We start from the raw sequence: 22,752 nt of genomic DNA, 5'->3' as shown, positions 1-22,752 counted from the left end.
AAACAGCATAAAAGTATAGAAAATGAGTTTTCTCAGAAATCGTGATTAAATATACTACCATGTTCTGAGACGTTCGTAAATATCAAATAATATTCCATCTCTAATGAGTTTACTTTAGCATGGTTCGTTTATTCCATTTCCCTCCGCGGAATAATCGAAAGATTACGATCAGTATATTGTTTTGTTTGACTTGTAGAATCTAGATAGTATCTGTTATAAAAGTTTAATTCTAATTTCATTTATGTTATGTTGTAACAGAATTTATATTATTTTATCAAATATGAAAAATAATTGAAATTTTATTCGAAATAATTAAATAGAGCAGTTTAAATATAATATGATTTTTTATATTCAGAATGATGCATGAGTTTTTGTTTATAGAATGATTTATTTTAAAGAGTTTAAGTTTCTATTATATTTTGGTAGAGCACTGGGCCAAAGCGGTCGTTTGTTCGATCCTCGCAGGCTGAAGACTCCCCGTGTAGTAAGTGGGTACTGATGCACGTTAAATCCGTCGAGTCACAAAGTCCGCCACGTTCCCATAACAAATAATACCTCTGGGGGTACTGATTCAGGAGTTTCCTTGTCTTCTGGATTAGCTCGCACCGCCAACAGTATTGGCGTAAATTATACTCAGTGGTAGACGAATCATGAGTCCTCTTGCCGTCAGGCTTACTGAGGGCGGTTTTTGTGGTTTTCCTCTCCATGTATACGGGTTATTATGTATACGGGGGGGGCATGCTTATACGGGTTATTTATTTCCATAAAAAAAGTCTTCCATGAAGGCAAAATCTCTCTAAATAATTAATCCAAAAGTTCCCTCGTCTTCTGGATCGGGTTCAAGATTACAAGGCTACGAAGTTGAACGTTAGTAGCCGTAAACCCAAAAAATTGGGTCTGCTGTTAAACGATAGTTATAAAAGGCTATAGCTAAACCAATAAGAAAATTCATTTTTGAAACGTATCTCCTAAACTAAATAAGTCCTCCTCTTATTATTATAGTTATTCAATTATCTAAATGTTCTATTTTTTTTTTTACCTTTCGCATTTGAAATGTTTCGTCAATCTTGTTATTTTGATTGATTTGAAATCCACATACCTATTTGTAGTAATAAAACACGCGACAACTAAAATTCATTTAAGCAAAGAAATACTTATTTGAAAAATAACTTCGTCGCATATCTTAAAAGAATAGTTTTAAAAAAAAAATAGGAAAAAACTCCTCTTGTTTGAAGAGACTTTGTAAAATGCAAAATACCACAGAAAAGATAGCAATATGTTTTCGAGGAGAAGAAAAATTGGAATCATTTGAAGTTCATATTTTCCGGATTCCGCAGTTCTCAAAAAAAGAAGGCGGATCAATAAGAAGGAACTCCACATTTCTTTCCTTTTTTCCTCACTTTTCCTTATTTTTCTTAACTTCTTATTTTCCTTCCCATATTATAAAAGATTTCCTTTTTTTTGTTACTCCCGACCACCAATTCTCAATTTATCTTTTCATCCGAAGAAAAAAATAATGTTTTTTTCTTCAACTCTTATTTTTTAACCAAAAAAAAAGAAAATTAAATAAAAATTTTTTTTAGCTTTTTAAGAAGGAAAAAAATTAGTCGATTTACGATGGTGGTATGTTTTTCTTTCACCCTCGTCGGTGATAATTCTTTTTTTTTCGGTAATGATAAATTTGTTTACAATTATTTTGACTTTGGAGGCAGTTTAGTAGCAGTTTCACCGAAAAAGTAATTTATTTTGTGCAAGTATAATAACTAGCGAAAATACTCCTTCTTTTAAAATTTGTTAGCAATATAGGAAACTACTAGAAATATAAAAAAAAACTTCAAATTGATTCTGCCACTGGCATAAAAATTCCCTGAATAGCTTAGCCAATTATCTTCCTCCATTTATATTAATTATTAAGTTCATGTCATTTATAGTATGGAGTAATTATTTGATTATCCATATTAGACCGTCCGAAGATTTAATAAAATGAGCATTTTACTCTTTTGAAGAAAAAATTACAGTCTTGGATGAAAACAAAACTTTACTAACATTTCTTTAGGTGTATACCGCCACACTGCAAAAAACGTTCTGGTGTTCTGTTCCAGGGTTGCATTATTTTTTATGTCGGCTTGGCGAAGATTTTATTCGCCACAGAATATCCCCCCTCCCCGAGTGAACCAGGGTACCGGAAGAAACTATATAACCACTAGCGCAGAATATGTACAATGTACAATGGGGCTGGGATAGCCTGGTTGGTAGGGCCTTGGGCCAATGTCCAAGAGGTGGTGGGTTCGAACCCCGTTGGCAAAAGATTTCCCGTGTAGAAAATGGTGACGAATGCACGTTAAATCTGTCGAGTCGCAAAGTCCTCCATGTTCCCATAGCAAATCATACCTCTGGGGGTACTGATACAGGAGTTTCCTTGTCTTCTGAATGGAGTTCAAAATTACGAGGCTATGGAGTTGAACATTAGTAGTCGTAAACCGAAAGAAATTGGGTCGGCTGTTCAACGACGGTTATAAAATTGAACAGTGGGAGCCGCGAACGCTCAGGGGGTAGAGTGTTCGCCTTCCAATGAGGTGAACCGGGTTCGAACTTCAGCGATATCTGGTCGATTGGAATCTGCATCCGACTTGCACCGACCACATTGCCGACGTAAAATATCCTCAGCGGTAGACTGATCATGGGTTAGAGTCCCCTCTCCTTGCAGGCTAATCATGGTAAATTTTCAGTTTCCGAATTACAAGACAACGGAGTTAAACATTTGTAGTGATTAAACTCAAAAATTGGGTCGGCTGTTAAAATACGGTTATAAAATTATAAAAAGTCGTAGACTGGATTTAACACTGCTAGACTTTGGAGCCACAACTAATCAATTGTTGCAGTTGTTGACGTATACCTGTTTAGGCAGAGGGGTGCAATTGGTCTTGTTTTCCAGTGGCGCCATCTTTGGCCAAGAATTCGAATTCTGCTACACCCAACACCCATACGTCACACCCGTTAATAGGGCGGACTCATTCATACATCCACAGATCGTAATTTTGACCTGAATCAGAGAACGATCGATCTCCAATCCAGTACCCCCAGAGGTTTGATTTGTTATGGGAACATGGAGGACTTTTTGTTTCGGAAACATGTGAAACATGTTTGTATGGGAACATGTGAAATTGCAGAGCGCCACATAGTGGCGTGCAGTAACATTCTCATTCAGAAGTTGCTTTGCAGTAATCAATACTAATAATGTCCTGTTTCATCGCAACAGCGCAAGATGCGTTAAGGGAAATCAATGCGGAACAACCCATAAAAAAATTATCCTCTTGATTACGGTCAGTATATGTCAGAAAGGGTTCCAGGCGACCGTAAATTAACATTATACCCGTTATCTTTTTTTTTTCTTCAAGAATTGACGTTGCTTGGAAGTTTCGGCGATTTGTTTATTCAATCAAGACGAACCTAGAAAAGTCGAAATAATGTACACTTCTCTGTCGTGTTCTTTGTTTGGCGTCACCAATATTGGGAGAATGCGAGAGAAATGACCCGTGGTTCCTGCTGGAATTGACTGGACTTATATGTCCGTAGTCTGATACTATAACCGCCATGGTAAAGGTGGTACAACCTCGCATTGATTTATGAAACTTTATACTACAACGGTCTAATCTACTATTTTTATGTGTATTAAGTGTAATTTTTTAGTGTATTACAATTACTTACATTTAATATAAACGTTTAAATATGTTCTAACGCTTACCTACTGATATTTTATATAATTTTCTCTAGCAAACAAAATAAAAATTGTCTAAACAAGTATCTTTGAAGAAACATGCCAAATAAGAGTCTGAAACAAGAAACTGTATTATTACGATTATTCCAGACGAAAGTTGGCAACACTCTGGAAAAGATTTTTTTTTCTATCTTCTGTGTCACAAAACATATATCGTGACACAACCTCTTATACAGAACATAAATAAATGTCGGAGCAAAAGGACTGAACAAAAAATAAATAAATAAAATCCTTTGTTGGACGAGCAAATACGATTCCTTGTTAACCGTGGCATATCTTTTATATTCTGCATTCTTTAAGCGTCAAAACACGAAAGGAAGAAACATTGTAAAATATGGAACGTTTTACGTCGTCTTGAGAACAAAAAAGGGGGGAAGCACAAATTTTTGTTCGAACTATGTTGACATCAGTTCTGTTCTTGTTGAACCTTACAATATTTTCTTGATTTCCCGTTTTTATACGTGAATGTTTTTATTGAGGATGATGCTCAAGAAAAAGCACGTACCAAATAAATATTTTTCTTCTTCTTCAAAATATGATTTTGAATTTCAATTTGTGTTTAAATCCTCAATATTTTCTTGATCTTCCATGGATTTTGAAAAAAATGATATCTGCCGAACCAAATATCTGATTTAACTTCAGTCCCTAGCCAAATTATTCGACGCACTATAAGATTCTATGTAAAGTCTTAATTAGGAGGTGATACTCTGCAGCTTTAGTGTTTACTCTGCAGCTACGGCTATATTGCTAAATAATAGTATAAATTATGCAAAGTGCAGCATAAATAGATAATACAATATGCAAACAACTTACTAACTTTCGGTCTAATGATCTGATTATCACGAACTGCGTAGGATACTATATTAATGATTCATGAGTTAACCTTTAACATACTAATTAATTATTGCAAACGATATCTCAACGTGCTGGTTAAATTTAGAGTTTTGGATGGATTTAAATCATTTACCGTCGAAACATGGAGGGTAGCCCCAAACAGGAAATTGTGATTCCAATAGTTTTGACAGTTTAAACTAATTTCACGTTTTAATATCTCGCCCTATTATAGAAGTCTCAACTTTTTAATTTTTAAAAACTATTCAACCGACTCCATTTAAATTCATAGAAAGAATGCGTGTTTATTCAGAGAAAGAACAATTTTGTATCTGATTTCATTAATTAAAATATCTTCTGTACTAATTAAATAGCATACTTTAAAATTAAGATTGAGTTCAATAGGAAAATCCGATCATTAGATCAAAAGTAGTTAAGTTGTTCTCTTTTTCAGAGCAATTTGCAAATAAAATGGTTGATGTCAAAGATTTTTTTATTCAAAACCTTAACTCTTAAAAAGCTATTTTTATTTTTAAATCAAGGGGGAAAAACAAGATGTTTTCTATCTCATAGATTATCTGAAATTTAAATAAAATAAACTTGTTGTAATGGTATCCACTAAACAAATACAGATTTTAAATTAACCTAATCGCTGAAATTCTTTATTTTACTGGATAATATGCAAAGTAAATGAAATTACTTTTCTCCTATTTGTTTAAATTGTTTTTTCAATGTAAAATAAAGGTAATAAGATTTTAGTTTTAAAAAAGTAATGAAAGAATAAAACTTAATAAACTAGATTATTCTTTTAAACTAAACCCACTCGAAGAGATCGAAAATTCTGTTCTTAATGTTTTGTTTGTTCAACTCCCCCGTCTGATAACTCAATAAGTACTTTAATAGCTCAGATAAGAAACGCAATACTTAACAATTTAGAGAGATTTAGCAGTTATCAAACAACTTTAGATTGTTTTTAATGCACTTTAATTCCATAAAATGTTGATAAAAATTCTCTATCGACTTTTAAATAGCTTAAAGATTTCGGAGAATGATTCGTTTAAACACGACCGGTTAAGTTACAATTTCGAACCAGTTTAACGTTATGTATGTTATGTTATGTTTGTAAACAACTGAAATAAAGAAAATATATCAATTTTACATTTTGACAACATACGTCATAATAATGTTTCCTTTGTTAAAATTATACAACACTTTTTTATGCTTAAAATTAAGCATATTTTTTGAAACCATCTCTTACATTTAAAAAGAATTAAAAATTTTGCAATGTAAATGAGCCCGCAGGAACCGAACTTGTAAACAGTAGTTGGAGTATAGTATCTGTTATTAGAAGAGCACACAGAGAAAAAAAAATCTGGTAAAATTACCTTATTGTATGGTAGTGACATTTCTGGAAGAAAAAAACACGATTTAAAAGGTTTTAAAAAATCGAAATATGCGGTATTTAAATCGTTCATTTGATAATATTTCGGTTCTGTAATTGTTTACCTGAGATTCAGAATTTCAGAATAATAGTTTCCAATACCTCATATTTAACGGGAAATAAATGAATGGTTTTATATTCCATGCACAAAGATATCATGAAAAATTTACCTCATTTTACCATATTCACCAATTTTTATAAAAACATTCTAAAGCCATATTTTGTTGCTAATTTTACCAAACTAATTACCTAAGCGCTTCGGAAAAAATTACTAAGTATTGTGGTGCTTCCATAGAACCAGAAACACGGTAAAGTTTACCATATTTAGGTAGTTTTGATCATACTTTTTTTCACAGTGTGCAATGTTGATGCATTCTTTTTTTTTGTGTAACTCACTGTAAATCATAATACATAAATAGGAATAAATCTATCATAAATTATATATATATAACGTACCAAATACATCGTAGAATCGAAAGCTATTTTTTGTGCCAAAATAAACGAATAAGTTTGCCAAGAACATTACAAATCATCGATTCTTTATTGGATTTCAATCTACAAGTATAACAACGTGTTTTTATTGATCTTTATAAGCTATCATACTGATGTTTTATTCTAAGAAAACACATAAAACTTCCGTTAATATCAGTTTATTTTATTTTTTTGAATATATAACGTGTGTTATTGTTTTTCTCTTTTTTCACCAAAAATATGGCATTTCTATTGATTCAGAATGTTGTTGTTTTTCTTTTTAATTTACATAACTAATTTTTTTATTTTACAATTTATATATTATTATTTTGATTTCGTAAATTTTATGACACAAAAGGCGTAAACATCTACAACAAAAGTTTACAATCATATGCTGGGTCTCTTTAGTCGAGGTTGATCTCCAAAACTTGTCAAAAAACTGAATCTATAATTTTTTTTCTTCTTACAAATCTAAATATTTTTCCTCGTATACACTTAAGTAAGGAAATAGACAAATTAATCATTTATATTATTAAAAATTAATTAATCCATTCTTCCATTACTTCAATTTTTGTTTCTTCTAACTTTCATATAACAATTTCATTATTTCATAACATTACAGTCGCTGAACTGCTAACCAAATTTTTAGTTTACGACTACTACTGTTCAACTCCGTAACCTTGTAATTTTGAACCCAATCCAGAAGACAAGGGAACTCCTGGATTACGTATTGAGAGAAATTTGCCTTCGTAGAGGACTTTTTGATGGAACTAACCCGCATTGCGCTACATGGAGAGGGAAACCACGAGAACCTCCCACGGTTAGCCTGTCGGCAAGGGGACTCTAACCCATGATCCGTCTACCACTGAGGATATTTTAGGTCTGGTCGGTGCGAAGCGGGTACGGAATTCGAATCAATCAGCCATTAGAGGAATTCGAACCCGGTTATTTTTATCCACTTGTTGTTTTTCCAATAAAAATAAAAACTTTATTTAGTTTTTTTCGAAGTACATTCTTTCGTTGCTCAGCCAATTTGGGCGTTTATTTTTAACTATCAGTACTGAGAATTCTAAATACTTTAAATAATTTTTGATGTAATGAATAATAGTTATGTAAATATGCAAAGAGTTCTGTATCATCTCATTTGAAGAATTTATTTTTAGAATCCTGGTCATTTATTAAATAAAAACACACATACTTTTAAAACTATTGAATTCAGAAATTTTGAAGTTAGCTTATCAGAAACTATCATCAATATCCGTTGATCTATTGAAACTCGACCTTTAAATAAAGTCAGAAAATGCTATTTTTTTACTCAAAAATAAGTAGCTTAGAAGAAAATAAANCAAATAGCATTTAAGTGAGGATAAAAAGTGTATCAAAACCTGATGAAATATTATTTTAATTTTATTTTATAACCGTCGTTAAACAGTCGACCCGACTCTGTGTTTTCTACTATCAATGTTCAACCCCGTATCCTTGTAATTTTGATCCCAATTCAGAAGACAAGAGAGCTCCTGGATCAGTACCCCCCAGAGGTATGATTTTTCATGGGAACATGGAGGATTTTGTGACTCGACAGATTTAACGTGCATCAGTCACCATTTTGCTATACTAGGAGTCTTCGACCGGCCGGAATCGAACCCATGACCTCATGGACATGGGCCCAGTGCCATACCAACCAGGCTATCCCAGTCCGATGAAACATTATTGAGAGATATTCGAGTTTAAGTAAAGTTAAATGCATGAAAACCAGTTACAAAATGCATGAAAACCAATGACTAAACAGGCTACTCATTTTTATCAAGAGATCCATATTTTTATGTAGTGTGTGGCATTTGATGCAATTTTATAAATAAAAAAAATTCATGATATATTTTTTCTTTTTGTGTGTTTTTTCATTGTGGTTGGATTTGGAATAGCACAATTGAATTTATCCACATTTGACAGAGTTTTTAATTACAATGAAAAGTTATGAGAAAGGTAGGAAACTCGATTCATGTAAATTTTTGGACAATTTTTTACCATATTAATATCTTAGTTTTTGAGGTAAATTGATTTTGTTTCAAGACCAAAAAGTGAAAAATGAACACTATAAAAAATATGCCATAATATACAAAAAGTGTAAAAAATCAATTGATATCATTTTTATGCAATAATTACAATACTAAAAAACGTAATTAAATTTAATTAAACTATTTTTTTAAACAAATCTATATTATCGCATTTAGGAGTTTATTTTCTTCTAAGCTACTTATTTTTGAGTAAAAAAATAGCATTTTCTGACTTTATTTAAAGATCGAGTCTCAATAGATTAACGGATATTGATGACAGTTTCTGATAAGCTAACTTCGAAATTTCTGAATTCAATAGTTTCAAAAGTATGTGTGTTTTTATTTAATAAATGATCAAAACTAAATTCTTCAAATGAGATGATACAGAACTCTTTGCATATTTACATAACTATTTTTCATTACATCAAAAATTATTTACAGTACTGATAATTCTCAGCACTGATAGTTAAAAATAAACGCCCAAATTGGCTGAGCAGCGAAAGAATGTACTTCGAAAAAAAATAAATAAAGTTTTTATTTTTATTGGAAAAAACAACAAGTGGATAAAAATGGTTTAATTAAATTGTTATATATGAGCCGTGGTGGCTCAGGGGATAGAGCGCTAGCTTCCCAATGAGGTGAACCGGGTTCGAATTCCGGTAATGGCTGGTTGATTCGAATTCCGTACCCGCTTCACACCGACCAGACCTAAAATATCCTCAGTGGTAGACGGATCATGGGTTAGAGTCCCCTTGCCGACAGGCTAACCGTGGGAGGTTCTCGTGGTTTCCCTCTCCATGTAGAGCAATGCGGGTTAGTTCCATCAAAAAGTCCTCCACGAAGGCAAATTTTTCTCAATACGTGATCCACTCAATACGTATGAAATTTTTTTATTTATCAAATTGCATCAAATGCCACACAATACATAAAAATATGGATCCCTTTATAAAAATGAGTAGCCTTTTTAGTCATTGGTTTTCATGTATTTAACTTTACTTAAACTCGAATATCTCTCAATAATGTTTCATCGGACTGGGATAGCCTGGTTGGTATGGCACTGAGCCCATGTCCATGAGATCATGGGTTCGATTCCGGCCGCCCGAAGACTCCTACTGTAGCAACATGGTGACTGATGCATGTTAAATCTGTGGGGGTCACAAAGTCCTCCAAGTTAAAGTAACAAATCAATACCTCTGGGGGTACTACTGATCCAGGTGCTCTCTTGTCTTCTGAATTGGGATCAAAAGTACAAGGATACGGGGTTGAACACTGGTAGTAGAAAACACAGAGTCGGGTCGACTGTTTAACGACGGTTATAAAATAAAACTAAAATAATATTTCATCAGGTTTTGATACACTTTTTATCCTCACTTAAATGCTATTTGCAAACGCTTTCTAAAAGAAATTTTTTCAAAAACATTTTTACTAAGATTTGTGCTACGGAACACGCTGTTTAAAAAGATACGTACTTATTAAATAAGGTACCATTGGTTCATTTAGTTAGATAAGTACAGTCCCTGGCCTTATTATTAGACGCACTATAAGATTCCATGTAAAATCCTAATTACCAGGAGATACTATACAGCTGTATTGGTTTTACTCGGATGAAACCGGTTTGCATTTGTTTCCGCTCCTGTATCAATTGGTTAACATTGTAATGCAATACGTTAAAAATAAATACAAATAGGAAGACTATAAAAATTCTCCTGAATAAAAATCCATTGCGTGTATGTTTAAATATAAAAGTATTGCTTATAAACTCGTGCAAAACATGTCATTATTAAAAAACTACAGTGCGTCTAATAATTTGGTCTAATTATTATAATATGCTAATATAATACCTGATATTATAAATATTCTATCTTTATATAATATATCGTCAAATGTATATTATATATCGTCTAATTTAACCCAATGATACACGAACGTAAGCAAGTGCAAACCGGTTTCAGTAGAGTAAAAACCATAAAGCTGTATAGTATCACCTGATAATTAAGATTTTACTTAGAATCTTATAGTGCGTCTAATAATTTGGGCAAGTACTGTATGTGTAGTTAGTCAAAAATAATGGTCTTTTAGAAGTAAATACTTCATGCAGATATTTTAATTCGCACACTTTTTGTTTTTACTCTTGAAAAATCACTTCTCAAAAGAATCACTCTCTACAGAAGTTTACTTTCTTTTTTCTCAAAATAACTTGACTGGATAACTTATGATTCAATTTTGTAACATTTTGTGCTTTCCGTTCTTTCTTGGCAATAACCTTATGATGCTGACCATGCAAATAAGAGATTCTTCTGACATTTCTACTTAATAAGATAGACGGAGACTCCATGTCTAGACCTCAAATGGAAAAAGAGGCTCTCGCAAATTGGAAACAATATGTTCCTCTCTCATAGCTCCAGAGAGAGCATATCTCAATTTAAAAAAGCGAAGAGCATGTGTCAAACAAAAAGGAGTATTCTGTCAATATACTGAATGCCAGATAAAGAAATACTGATGCTGTCTGAACTAGGGGCATACATTCGGAGTACTCTCTTATTAAAGGCAACAGATGACAAAAAAAAATAGTTTTAACTTCCTTCCAACTAACAATGCAGCGAGAAAACATACCTGCGCCTCATACACTTGTTTCTAAGAAAATTGTTCAAAACTTAGTTCATAGTCTTCTAATTAAAATCCTTAACGAAATTTTGGTTTTAGGCGATAGAAATTTTTTGTTAGTGTGCTTAGCATATATGTAAAAAAATTCCCTATTTTTATCTAAAAATGGCCATTTAAAAAAATAATAATTATCCTTTTTTGCTAGTTTTACAAGTTAATATACATAATTAAACAAATAAATAAATTTGTGTTTTTAAATTTTGTATTAATATTGGGAGTACAAATTAGTTCAGTCCTTTTTTTGTGGTCAAAAATGCATTTATTTCAGAACAAAATGAATGAACAGATTAATTAAAGAATTGTCCATTGCTGGCTACTACTTTTTCCCACCTCTCAGGCAATTTTCGAATTCCATGCAGAAAAAATGCCTCGTCTTTTGAGGCGATCCAAGTTACAATCCAATTTTTTATTTCTTCGAAAGTGAACCGGTGACCTGCCAAATCGTGCTGCATCCGTCAGAACAACCAGTAATCAGAAGGAGCAAGGTTCAGCGAATACGGCGGGCGCGGTAAAATACCCCACTTGAGCATTTCCAAATAGCTTTTTACGACTTTTGCGATATGAGGCCAACCGTTATCATGCAGAAGAATAACTTTCTCATGTCCTTCTATTCCGGCCGTTTTACTCGTAATGCAAGACTCAAACGAATCAATTGTAGCCTATACCAATCGCCCGTAATGGAATCGCCAGGTTGTAGCAGCTCATAGTATACAACACCATTCACCATTATTTCTTCGCCATTCTTAAATCGTCGAAACCATTCTCTACATGATTTACCAGTTGGAACATTGTCACCATAAATTTCTACAAGCATACGATGAGCTACAGCTGCACTTTTCATCCAATTAAAGCAGAAGCATAAAAACCTCCAGCAAATGCTGCTCAGTTACCACAAAATTTGACATATTCAACAAATTAAGAAAACAGGGTTTTTGTATGAAACTCAAAACGATATAAAATGAATATTATTGACAGATGTCTAACCTCTCTGAAACCACCGAAACCAGCTGTCACTATGAAACATTCATAACAGCCAGAGCCATCGTTTGAAAACGAACCGAACTAATTTGTACTCCCAATATTTATAAAAAAGTTGTCGTAACTAGTCGGATATCTTAAGATGGAATTTCCCCTCTTCCTTCTACGATAAAATTGTTCCTCCACTACTTATGATAGAATTGCCTCTTCCTCTTACAATAGATTTGTTCCTCTTCTTTTTCAATGAAATTGCCCCTCTTTCTTTTATGATGGAATTTCCCTTTTCCTGCTAGATTTTGAGCATTGAAATTGTGGAAATATTTCATAAAATCATGAATTTCACTTTCGAAAATGTTCATTTTTTATATGCAAAGAGTGTACTTCACATTGTTGGGTGCATCCGTGTAATTTTACAGGCAACTCTTCGTATTTTGAACACTAAACATATAAAGTGATTTTAAAGAAATTTAAATTTGTTCGATGGCAATTTAATACTACTATTATAAATTACACGTTTTCTTGACTGCCTAGTAAAAAAACTGTTGACTTTTAATATATTTTCAAAAGAGACTAATTTTTATTAAGAGATGTTCCACTCTGTAGAATTTCTCCAAATATCGTGTTGAACAACCCAAAAAAAAATCATCTGAAGGAACATTTATTAATTCTAGGTTAACAACAAATCGAGTGTTCATATACGATTTAAAGAGTGCAAGTTAAATCTGAACATATAAAATTGTATAATCTTAAACCAAAATCTCAACTTTTCACACTATACGAGATTTATTATAACTTTCGAAAACAGCAATGTTGTCACGCTTTGATAATCAAAAGTGTAAGAAACGCCAAGAATATCGCAAGTAGTTTGTTTACAATCTGGAATGAACTGGGGGAGAGTTAGATGTTATTTTCAATGCTTTAATTCAACAAAAGGAATAAAATTTGACATTAAATATGTATGTATGCTTTTAAATGTGTAATAAGGATAATTATATTTTAATTTTTAAATCTTTGATAAGATTCTTTCTGTGATGAGCGTATGACTGATTTAAAAACTAATTTCATAGCTGTTCCGATTAAATCGTTTTTTAACCTTGTTCCGAAAATAACATTTTTGGTCAAAATGTTCTGATTGTTTAGTGTTCCAGCGCCTTTTCACCCCTCATGTCAATTTTCTTTCAACCCAGGACGGGTCTAAATTAGGACCAGGGCATGTGATTTTTCCGCGAATATCGCAGAATTCCACGTATCTCAAGACCATTGGTTTGCAGACTTCCCCAAATCAAAAACTTATAATCCGACAAAATTTTTGAAACCCATGCCCAACTCTCTTTGAATAGACATTTTCATACATGTGATTTTCCCCTCCAATTAGATTTCTTCGGTTTGGCTGACTTTGGAATTTTAAATCTTACAAACTGCGCCGGAATCTGCTCATATCGCGATTCTTATTCAATTGATTTTAACATCAATCATTGAGTTTAGTATTTAACTGATTTAAAAGTTACGCTTTGAAATTCATTTTCACGCGATTCTAGATGAATGAGGTATAGTTTCTTCTTACTTCTGCAATAATTTTTAAATCTATCTATCATTTTTTATACCTTTTTTTAGAAACAATTTTATCAATGAGTTCTCCGATTTTCAAACTGACATTTTTTTAAAGGAGAAAGGTAAAAAAGTTTAAGTTAGGTAGTTTATTTTTGCTTAAATTTTCACAGCTTCTGAACAATTGTGGACAGCATTTAATTTTTCCACATTCCAAATTAAGTCTTGCGATCAATACATAAAATATATCAAATTTTGATTATTTAACCAAAAACCGTCTCATCTTTTATCATTTATTTAGTTTATTTATAGCATAAAAATATCAGAATTGCGTAAGGATTCTGATCTAGTTACGCAACCATTAATTTAATTTGAAAATGAGTTGCATAAGAACTGAATGGAACTAATTTCCTTTTATGCAAACGATAACTGAAGAATAGTGCAATGAATGATGGGAAATGTTTTCTCTCGTTCGGCCATTGATCGGTGGAGCTTATTTCTGAATCCCAAGAAATCGATCGAGGCGCAGGTAAGGTTTCTTCTCTGCCCAGTTCCCATCGATGGAAGCTAAAACTTTTCTTCTTTTTCTTTTTGTTTCTTCTTTTAAGAAGAAGAGAATGTCTCATGTGTGCCATTGTTTTGTTTTCTACTTATTGCACTTAAGTTTTCTCTTGTATGTGTGATCAGTGTTCTCCTTTTACAAAATATCGACTTTAAGTTTTAGAACACAAGAAGAGGTATTACTACAGGAATTAAATCCGAATATCTTACATTGTTTTCTTTCAAGAAAGATTATATTGGAGTTGTCTTAGAAGCAAATTTTATAGAGCTGTAATTGTTTATGATAATTAAAAAAAAGGAACCTCAAATTATGTTTTAAATATTAATTAGAATATTCGTGCGAGCGAGAGTAAACAAAAATGCAAGTTCATTTAAGTCTAGCTAAAGAAAAGTGGAGGGATAGGCTGGTTGGTAGGGCTCTGGACTCACGTTCGTGACAGCGGAAGTTCAAATCCAGTGTCCCCGTGTAGTAAATGGTGACAGGGACACGTTAAATCTGTCGGGCCACTAGGTCCTTCAAATTCCCATAACAAGTTAAACCTCTGGGGGTACTGAATTGAAGATAAATCGTTCTCTGGTTCTGGAAAAAATTAAGAACTGTGGATAAATGAATGAATGCTTGAATGGGTCAGTCCTTTAAAAGGGTGCGACGTATGGGTGTGGCAGAAGTCGAATTCTTGGCCATAGATGGCGCCACTGAAAACAAGAACAATCGCACTTATTGCCTTAATAGCCTATGACAACAACAACAGCAAAGGAAAAAGTGAGTAAAAATTCAAGTTAACTATAGTTCAGTAAAAGTAAAAGTGAACAGAAGTTCAAGTTCACAAAGTTCAACAAAAGTAAAGGAGCGTAGAGTTCAAGTTAACAAAGACAGGAAAGATAAAAGGGAGTGAAGTTTCATTGAAAGTAAAACTGAGTAAAAGCTCAGCACAAGTAAAAATCAACTGAAATTCGCTAACAATTATTTGTGTTTTAAAACTATTTTAACTGGGTTTTTTTTTACATACTTTTAGGCTTAGGTAAGAATTACATGTTTATTTCTTTCGTTGCAATATAAAACTTTTCTTCGTTTTACTTTATCTGTTTCTTTTAAGGAGAAAATGTCTTATGTGTGCCCTATTTTGTTTTCTAGGCATTGCACTTGTCTAGTTATTGCACTATTCTAGTTATTGCAGGTTCTTTCATGTGTGTGTGATCATCAATACTCTCCTTTTACAAAATATCGGTTTAAATTTTTAGGAATAACAACACAAGGGAAAGTAGTGTTGCAGAATTTAAATCCGAACGACATATATTTTTTTTTAAGGATTTGATGAGAGTTTGAAAGGACATTGGAAATGTCTTAAAAGCATATTCCGTAACAATGAGAACTAAATAATAAAAAAAAGAGAATCACTAATATATAGCAAAAATTATTTAGAAGATACACGCGACAAAAGTCAATGTAAGCAAAGGATCAAGTTAACGAAAGTAAAAGTGAGCAAATATTGAAATTAACGAACGCCTTACAAAGGTAAGCAAAAATTAAGTTAATGATAATAACGAAATGAAAGAACGTAACAAAACAATAGTAAAAGGGAGGTAAATGTTAGCGAAAGTAAAAGCGAGAAAAAGAAGTACTAATGAAGTTAAAAAATCGCATTTTTGAGATTTGTCTTTACGAAGAAACACTTATGAAAAATTGTAGACAGTTATTTTAAAAACAGGATGAGACATCGTGTTTAAGGTGGTATAAAAAGGGGGGAAATCTAATCTGGAGATAAAAGCATTTAAAGACTTAAGATCATTAGTCTATCTAGTGTTATCACCTTGCTTAAAAACTGCTATATCTTTGTAGTACAAACAAAGGTGGAAAAAAAATCAGCAAAAAATGCCTAATCATTGAGGGCCCTAGGACATGTCCAACCTAGTCTAATGGGTAATCCGGCCCTGGAACTGATGCTTTTTTTCGAGTAATATACTATTTTTATAATTGGCGTGAGTGTGCAGCTGTTACTCATGATTTTAGCTGCTGTTACTCATGATAGCAGCTGTTACTCATGATATCAAGGCCAGGTTTAGCCTTGTCTAAAGTCAGCGCTGTCTACGCTTATTTTGAAAACGACGCAAAACGTCAAAATGGAGAAAAGCCAGAGTTTTGTGCGTTTGTGGTCTAATTTTTTAATAGTTACAAACTTACTTCAATACTTGGGCTCATAAAAATTTTTAAAAACTGAGAATAAGGCAGTGATTTTAATTATTTTTATCTAGGTAAAATGATTTCACCCAAATTGGCGTTTTTTAAAAAAGTTTAATAACTTTTAAAATATTTAAGTTATTTTTCTGTTCTAAATTCCGAATAATTCTTCACGGCAAGATTATATATATAATTTAAAATCATTGCATTACATCAATCGTAAAAAATGTGATTTAAATGTCATTCGTTACCTTCTCAAAAAAATCTGCAGTTAAAATAAATTTTCATGAAGTCTTCATAATGTTGATTTATCAACAAAAACATTAAATATTTTTTTTCTTCTCCGGAATACCTTTTTTTTAAAAGTATTTTTAAAATATATGTATTTTGTTTTCGCTCCTGCTTACATTAATTACAGAGCTTTGGAATGCAAATCCGGTATCTTATTTCGTTCTGTCCAAACCAAACAATGATTAGATTCATGAAATAAACATAGAAGTAATGTTTACAATTCCACTCTTGATTAAATTTCAGGAGAATGTCTTTATTTCATATTTTATGCATTCATAACCTCTCTTTTAAAAGGTCTTCATTTTATGTAAAGTTATTTAACAACAACTCAAGTTTAAATTAAATTCCATTTGTGTGTTTGTTTATGGCAGCATGATTGTTTGCATTATTTACAAGCCCTTTTTTCACACTAGGAAAAAAATATTATTCATAATAATAAAATGTGTCATCTGTTATAATGTGCGTGTATCTCTTATAATTCCAGATCCGTTTGAGCTAAGGTCTAGAAATTTGGACAGCGGCAGCATTAGGCTTTTTTATAAATTAAACTGTAAACGATTCTCTTTTTTCCCAGCTGTTTATAAGATAACACCAGTGGCATTTGCTGTCTTACAGCACTGTTTGGTCAAAACTGAGTTTTATTGCTTTTTTTTATAATAATTAATCTTTAATCAATTATGTTAAGTAAGAAAAGCAGAAGTTGGGATAGCCTGGTTGGGCCCATGCGCCAGGGGTCGTGGCTTCGTTCCCCGCCGGCCGAAAACTTCCCGTGTGGGAAATGGTGACCGGTGCACGTTAAATCCATCGGGATCACAAAGTCCTTCAAGTTCCCATAACAAATCAATACCTCTGAAAATATTGATTCAGGAGCACCCTTGTCTTCTGGATTGGGATAAGAATTACAAGGATACGGAGTTGAACATCTGTAGTCCTAAACCCAAAATAGAAAATTGAACATAAACATTGAACGTAGTCGTAAATCCGGAATCGGGTTGGCTGTTCAACGACGCTTATATATAAAAAAGAAAAGTAAACAAAGCAAAATCAACAAGAGGTGACGTCATCAAATGAAAGAGAAGGGAAGTGAGGTTCTTGCACTTCAAGAAGACCTCCCATCTCCACACATGTGACCTATGGCGTCAGCCAACACCTCCTAGAAAAGAGTAGGCCTCTGCACGGGTTACCATAAATATCCTTTAGTAGTCCAAACGTAGTGACTTATTTCGTATTTTCAACCACTGCGCAGCTTAGTACCCCGAACGTAATGACATCTTTCTTATTTTTCATCAACTGCGCAGTTAACTTCGTCACATCGGACTACTAATTTGATCCGTGCTGAGGCCTTCCTTATTCTAGGAGGTGTTGCGTCAGCGCCAGCTAATCTTTGTCAGCAAAGTGGCGTATTAAAATTGAGCTAAGTTTCTCTCCATAAGTTAGAATGTTAATTAACGATAAGATAATTAAAAACAGAGTCGTATTGCTCATCTAATTAGTAGTTGAAATATAATTTGTTCTCGTCTACTTCTTTTACTTAACTTAGATTTATTATTTATTTACGTGTTTTATTGTAACCGTGATATAATTTTTGTTTAGAGTACCTGGCAACTTCTATGCGTAGTTAGTTTGTTTATTTTCCAAGTGGCTTTGTGCCTGTCTTTGTGTTAAGTCTCTGTGCAAATATATAGTTAAAAAATCTTTGGGAAAGAATTTAAAATGTGTCTCTTAAGAGAATTGATGCTTGACGGGCTTGGCTTACTCGAAGTAGACAGGAAAGATCAGTTGCTAAAGTAAACAAATGCCACGTTTCAACAACCAATAAGAATCGAGATACCCACACTACGTCACTTGCTGGTATCCCGTTGTCTGTAACGTTTTTATTTATTTTTTTAATAGCTACGCTTTTGAAACATGTTTCAGTGAACATAAAAAATTCAATAACATATTAAAAGGTATAGGCAAAATTAACGGTCACTATTCGCCATAGGGTGGCAACTAAATAAAATAAATTGCAATTTAAAAAAAATTGTGGGACGATCATCACTTTTATTGTTAAAATTACACCCCATGTGCATTATATTATTTTAGAATAAATATTAAATGAATATTTTATAATATTCTGAAAATTATTTTATTTCACCTTTGTCTCTTTGAATTTTTAAAATAAACCATGTAGTGTTTACCATATTTTGACTAATGTTAAAAAAAATGCCTTACTTTAATACAGCAGCTTATTCAATTGCTTAAAATCTTTAAACTTTGAGAAAAGGGGACATATGTTTTAAGCAATATCCCCTGTTAAAAAATTTTACAACTGGCCACTTACAAAATTCACTAATTTTACCCTATACAATTTATTCCGATCACTGGTCTAGTGGTTACTATACTGGACTACGGGACCTGTGTTTGTGGGTTCGAATCCCACCGTAGGCAAGGGTGTAACTTTCTCTATCTCTCGCTGTTCTGTGTCCTTTCTTCTGTGTGATTTTTTACCGTCATTGAACAGCCGACTTAATTTTGGGTTTACGACTACTAATGTTCAACTCCGAAGCCTTGTAATTTTAAACCAATCCAGAAGACAAGGAAACTCCTGGATCAGTACTCCCAGAGATATGATTTGTTATGGGAACATGGGTAACTTTGTGACTCCACAGATTTAACGCGCATCAGCCACCATTTACTACAAAGGGAGTCTTCGACCGGCGTGGATCGAATCTGCGACCCCTTGCAGTAGGTAATGAAGAGTAAGTAATGAACCGGGTTCGAATCACAGTCGATATGAATTCCGCATCCGGCTTGCACCGATCACAGTGCTGACGTGAAATATCCTCAGCGGTAGACGGTTCATGGGTTAGAGTCACCTTGCAGACAGGCTAACCGTGGGAGGTTCCCGCGGTCTTCCTCTCCATGTAACGTAAATGCGGGTTAGCTTCACTGAAAAGTAATCCACGAAGGCAAATTCTCTCAATACTTGATCCAGGAGTTCCCTTGTCTTCTGGATAGGGTTCAAAGATACAAGGCTACGGAGTTGAGCATTAGTCGTCGTAAACCCATAAAATTGGGTCGGCTGTTTAACGACGGTTATAAAATAAAATAAATAAATCCACCCAGAACCGGGATAGCCTGATTGGTAGAGCACGCGGCCCATCTCCAAGAAATTCTGGGTTCAATCCCCGTCCGTGGAAGTCTCCCCGTGTGATGGTGACTGATGCACGTTAAATCTGTCGGGGTCAGAAAGTCATCCTAGTTCCCATAACAAATCAATACCTCTGGGGATACTGATCCAGGAGTTTCCTTGTCTTCTGGATTAGGTTCAAAATTACAAGGCGACGGAGTTGAACGTTAGTAGTCGTAAACGCAAAAATCGGGTTGGCAAATCAACGACGGTTATAATAGAAAATAAATCCACCCAACCATGCGCAGAACTGAAAGACAACAAAAGGAAGAGAAAAAAAACCAAGACGAATAATGAAGTAATTTTGAATTTTTTTATTATTATTGTTTCTCATCTTTTCTAGGCTTTTTATTATATTAGAACTTATCAAAGTAGAAAAAGAAATTAACTCATCAAGATTAACTTCATGCTCGACATCATTCGGTACGGAAAATAATAATATTGATAGCGATATTTCTTTCATAGCATCTTTATTATATTCGATAAAAAAAAAAAATTAACCATTTTATTTTTATTATCTTCTGTTCTCAGAGTATTATTCCTTCCATGTTTTGTAACTTCAATATTTATTTTATAAACCGTGTTAAGCAAAGATATAAAGCGATTTTTAACTGTTTCGAAATATTCAGTGCAGAAGAATCGCAACAAAATATAAATACTTGTTGCAGTCACTTAAACCATTTGAACTGGATCATTCGCAAATTGTGATGTCTTCCCTTAAAATGAAATGAATACATACCAGAAATTTACTCGCCGTAATCTCAAGTTGAAAAGAATTCATTTGTAAAAGACCTCACGCATTCTGAATGTCAAAGGACGAAACAAGACATAGAATGGTCTTTCGGGGACCATCTAAACATTTCAGTTTTGTTTTCTGAGCTATGTTATTCAAATTAGAGCGAAAAAATGGAAATAAATTTTAAATTATGACTTTTTGTGAATCAAACGTTTATTAAGTGAGCAATGTGATACTCTTTAAGTATTCATTAACTGATCCAATAGACAGACCCCCAAAGAACTTTCCAGGGAACATTTCCGTCTAAAACCACGACATTGTCATTAATTACGTGTATCTATTTTTACATTGAATATTGGCAACGATAATTTTTTTTGTAATTCATACATCAAAATGCATCTTTTCAAATATGATAATAATTAAGTATTTAATCATAAAAATGATTTTTTTAAAAATAAATTCAAATAGGATAGGACCTAAATAATGCAGTGACGCTTCGTGTTATAAAAGTGCTACTACGATTCGGTGGTTTAAATAAAAAATGCGTCTCATGCCTGTAGATTTCCGAGGCAGTTCTCGAAAGAACAAATTTAATTAATTTTCGTTCTCAAAGTAACTTCATATGAGCATTTCTTATTTTATAATTGTTCTGAATATCATTAAAACAGAAATGTCTTTGACTCAGGTGCGGATATAAAATGTTTCCTTTTGAAAAGTACCCTTCGCTAATGAAAAATCTGCTCGTTTCTAATTACTATTTTATCGCTCAATTGTTAATTATAATTTTAGTTTAATTACTCAATTAAGGAACAGAATCTTAATTTCTAATTAAGGAACATATCTTGATTGATTCATTTCTAACGAAGTACTATTTTTTAATTAAAAAGAAATAAATATTGATAACAGAGACATTATTCTCCTTTTTAAAAATCTAACTTTCAAATATGGTTTTAAAAACGTTTTCCTGATATTTATTATTGTTATATTGATGTAGGTACTGTTATTGTTTCATTTTGTTTCTATATTATAAAACATTCTAAGTAAAAAAAATTCAATTTTTTTTTCAATTTATTAAACATTTAAATATTAATTTTGAAATGGTGAATGCTTCTCTTCCAAAACTAATAACAAACACTCTATTTCAATAACAAATATATATATATNGCGTGGTTGTTGATTTCCACCGGTGAATGTTGACAATCTCATAGTCGCTTTGGTAAATTTGGTAAATGGCCGAAATATATACTAGGTATAGTGCCGGTATACCCTATACTGATGGTATTTTAAGGTTCAGTGCCACTGCCCGGTATACAATTGCCCGGTACTCCGAACACTGCTGTTTCTCCCAATCAATCCTCAAATCAATCAACTTCGAAATTTAAACCTAAATGATAATTCGTAAAATGAACTTAATCTCACTGCTCGAACAATACGCTAACAATAACGTATGATAATGCAAGGATTGCACCAAGAACAAACATCAATAAACAAGTAAAAAGAGGCCAAATCAGGTAGGCCAAAAAAACGAGTTCTTTCTAAATCTAGCAACCATGACATCTTTTTTTAACAATACGTCTCTAAATAACTAAAACAAATTTTTACTTCAAACTCACCAGAATTATTTAATATCTTATGAAATACAGCATATTTGAGCTCAGAAATTATGTAATTCATTTATTTTACTTAAAACAAAATTGTCTGTTTGAAAACATCGCCTCGCAGAAAAAGCTGTAGTAAGCAGCTGTATACTTTCTAGCCGGAAAATGGAGCTAGTCAAAAGCTCGAGATTGTTGTTGTTTACATTTATATCAAAAACATCATTCATAAGCATATACTTTATCATACTCGTCGCTATCCAGGAGAGTGATAAAATGTTTCCGATATAACTTTTTTCCGCCGAGTCAAATGAAATCGCACCACCCAAATCGATATGCATCTAATAGCTCTGACTCATAATTAATTATGCGTCCGACATTGCTTATCTAATCAAGTGAGTGTTATACTTACTTAGTGTTATACTTATCTAGTGAGTGTTGCATAGTTTTACT

At 32.8% G+C, this 22,752-nt stretch overlaps 1 protein-coding gene across 3 annotated transcripts in view; it reads left to right on the top strand.

The window, feature by feature from the left end:
* The window catches only part of LOC107454198 (cytoglobin-1), a 145,682-nt gene that overhangs the window by 100,829 nt on the left and 22,101 nt on the right, over positions 1-22,752 (top strand). Inside the window, exon 1 of one of the 3 annotated variants that reach the window (XM_016071305.3) lies at positions 14,157-14,294. The exons of the other annotated variants lie outside the window; for them this stretch is intronic. The gene's annotated coding sequence lies outside the window, so the exon portion shown is untranslated. Of the gene's footprint in view, positions 1-14,156; positions 14,295-22,752 lie in introns of those variants that run through there. 3 annotated transcript variants of the gene reach the window in all.

This window comes from Parasteatoda tepidariorum, chromosome 8 (genome assembly GCF_043381705.1).
Source record: "Parasteatoda tepidariorum isolate YZ-2023 chromosome 8, CAS_Ptep_4.0, whole genome shotgun sequence".
Taxonomy (NCBI): domain Eukaryota; kingdom Metazoa; phylum Arthropoda; class Arachnida; order Araneae; family Theridiidae; genus Parasteatoda; species Parasteatoda tepidariorum.
Note: the sequence above shows the minus strand (reverse complement) of the source record. Positions and strands in the feature narration are given on the sequence as shown.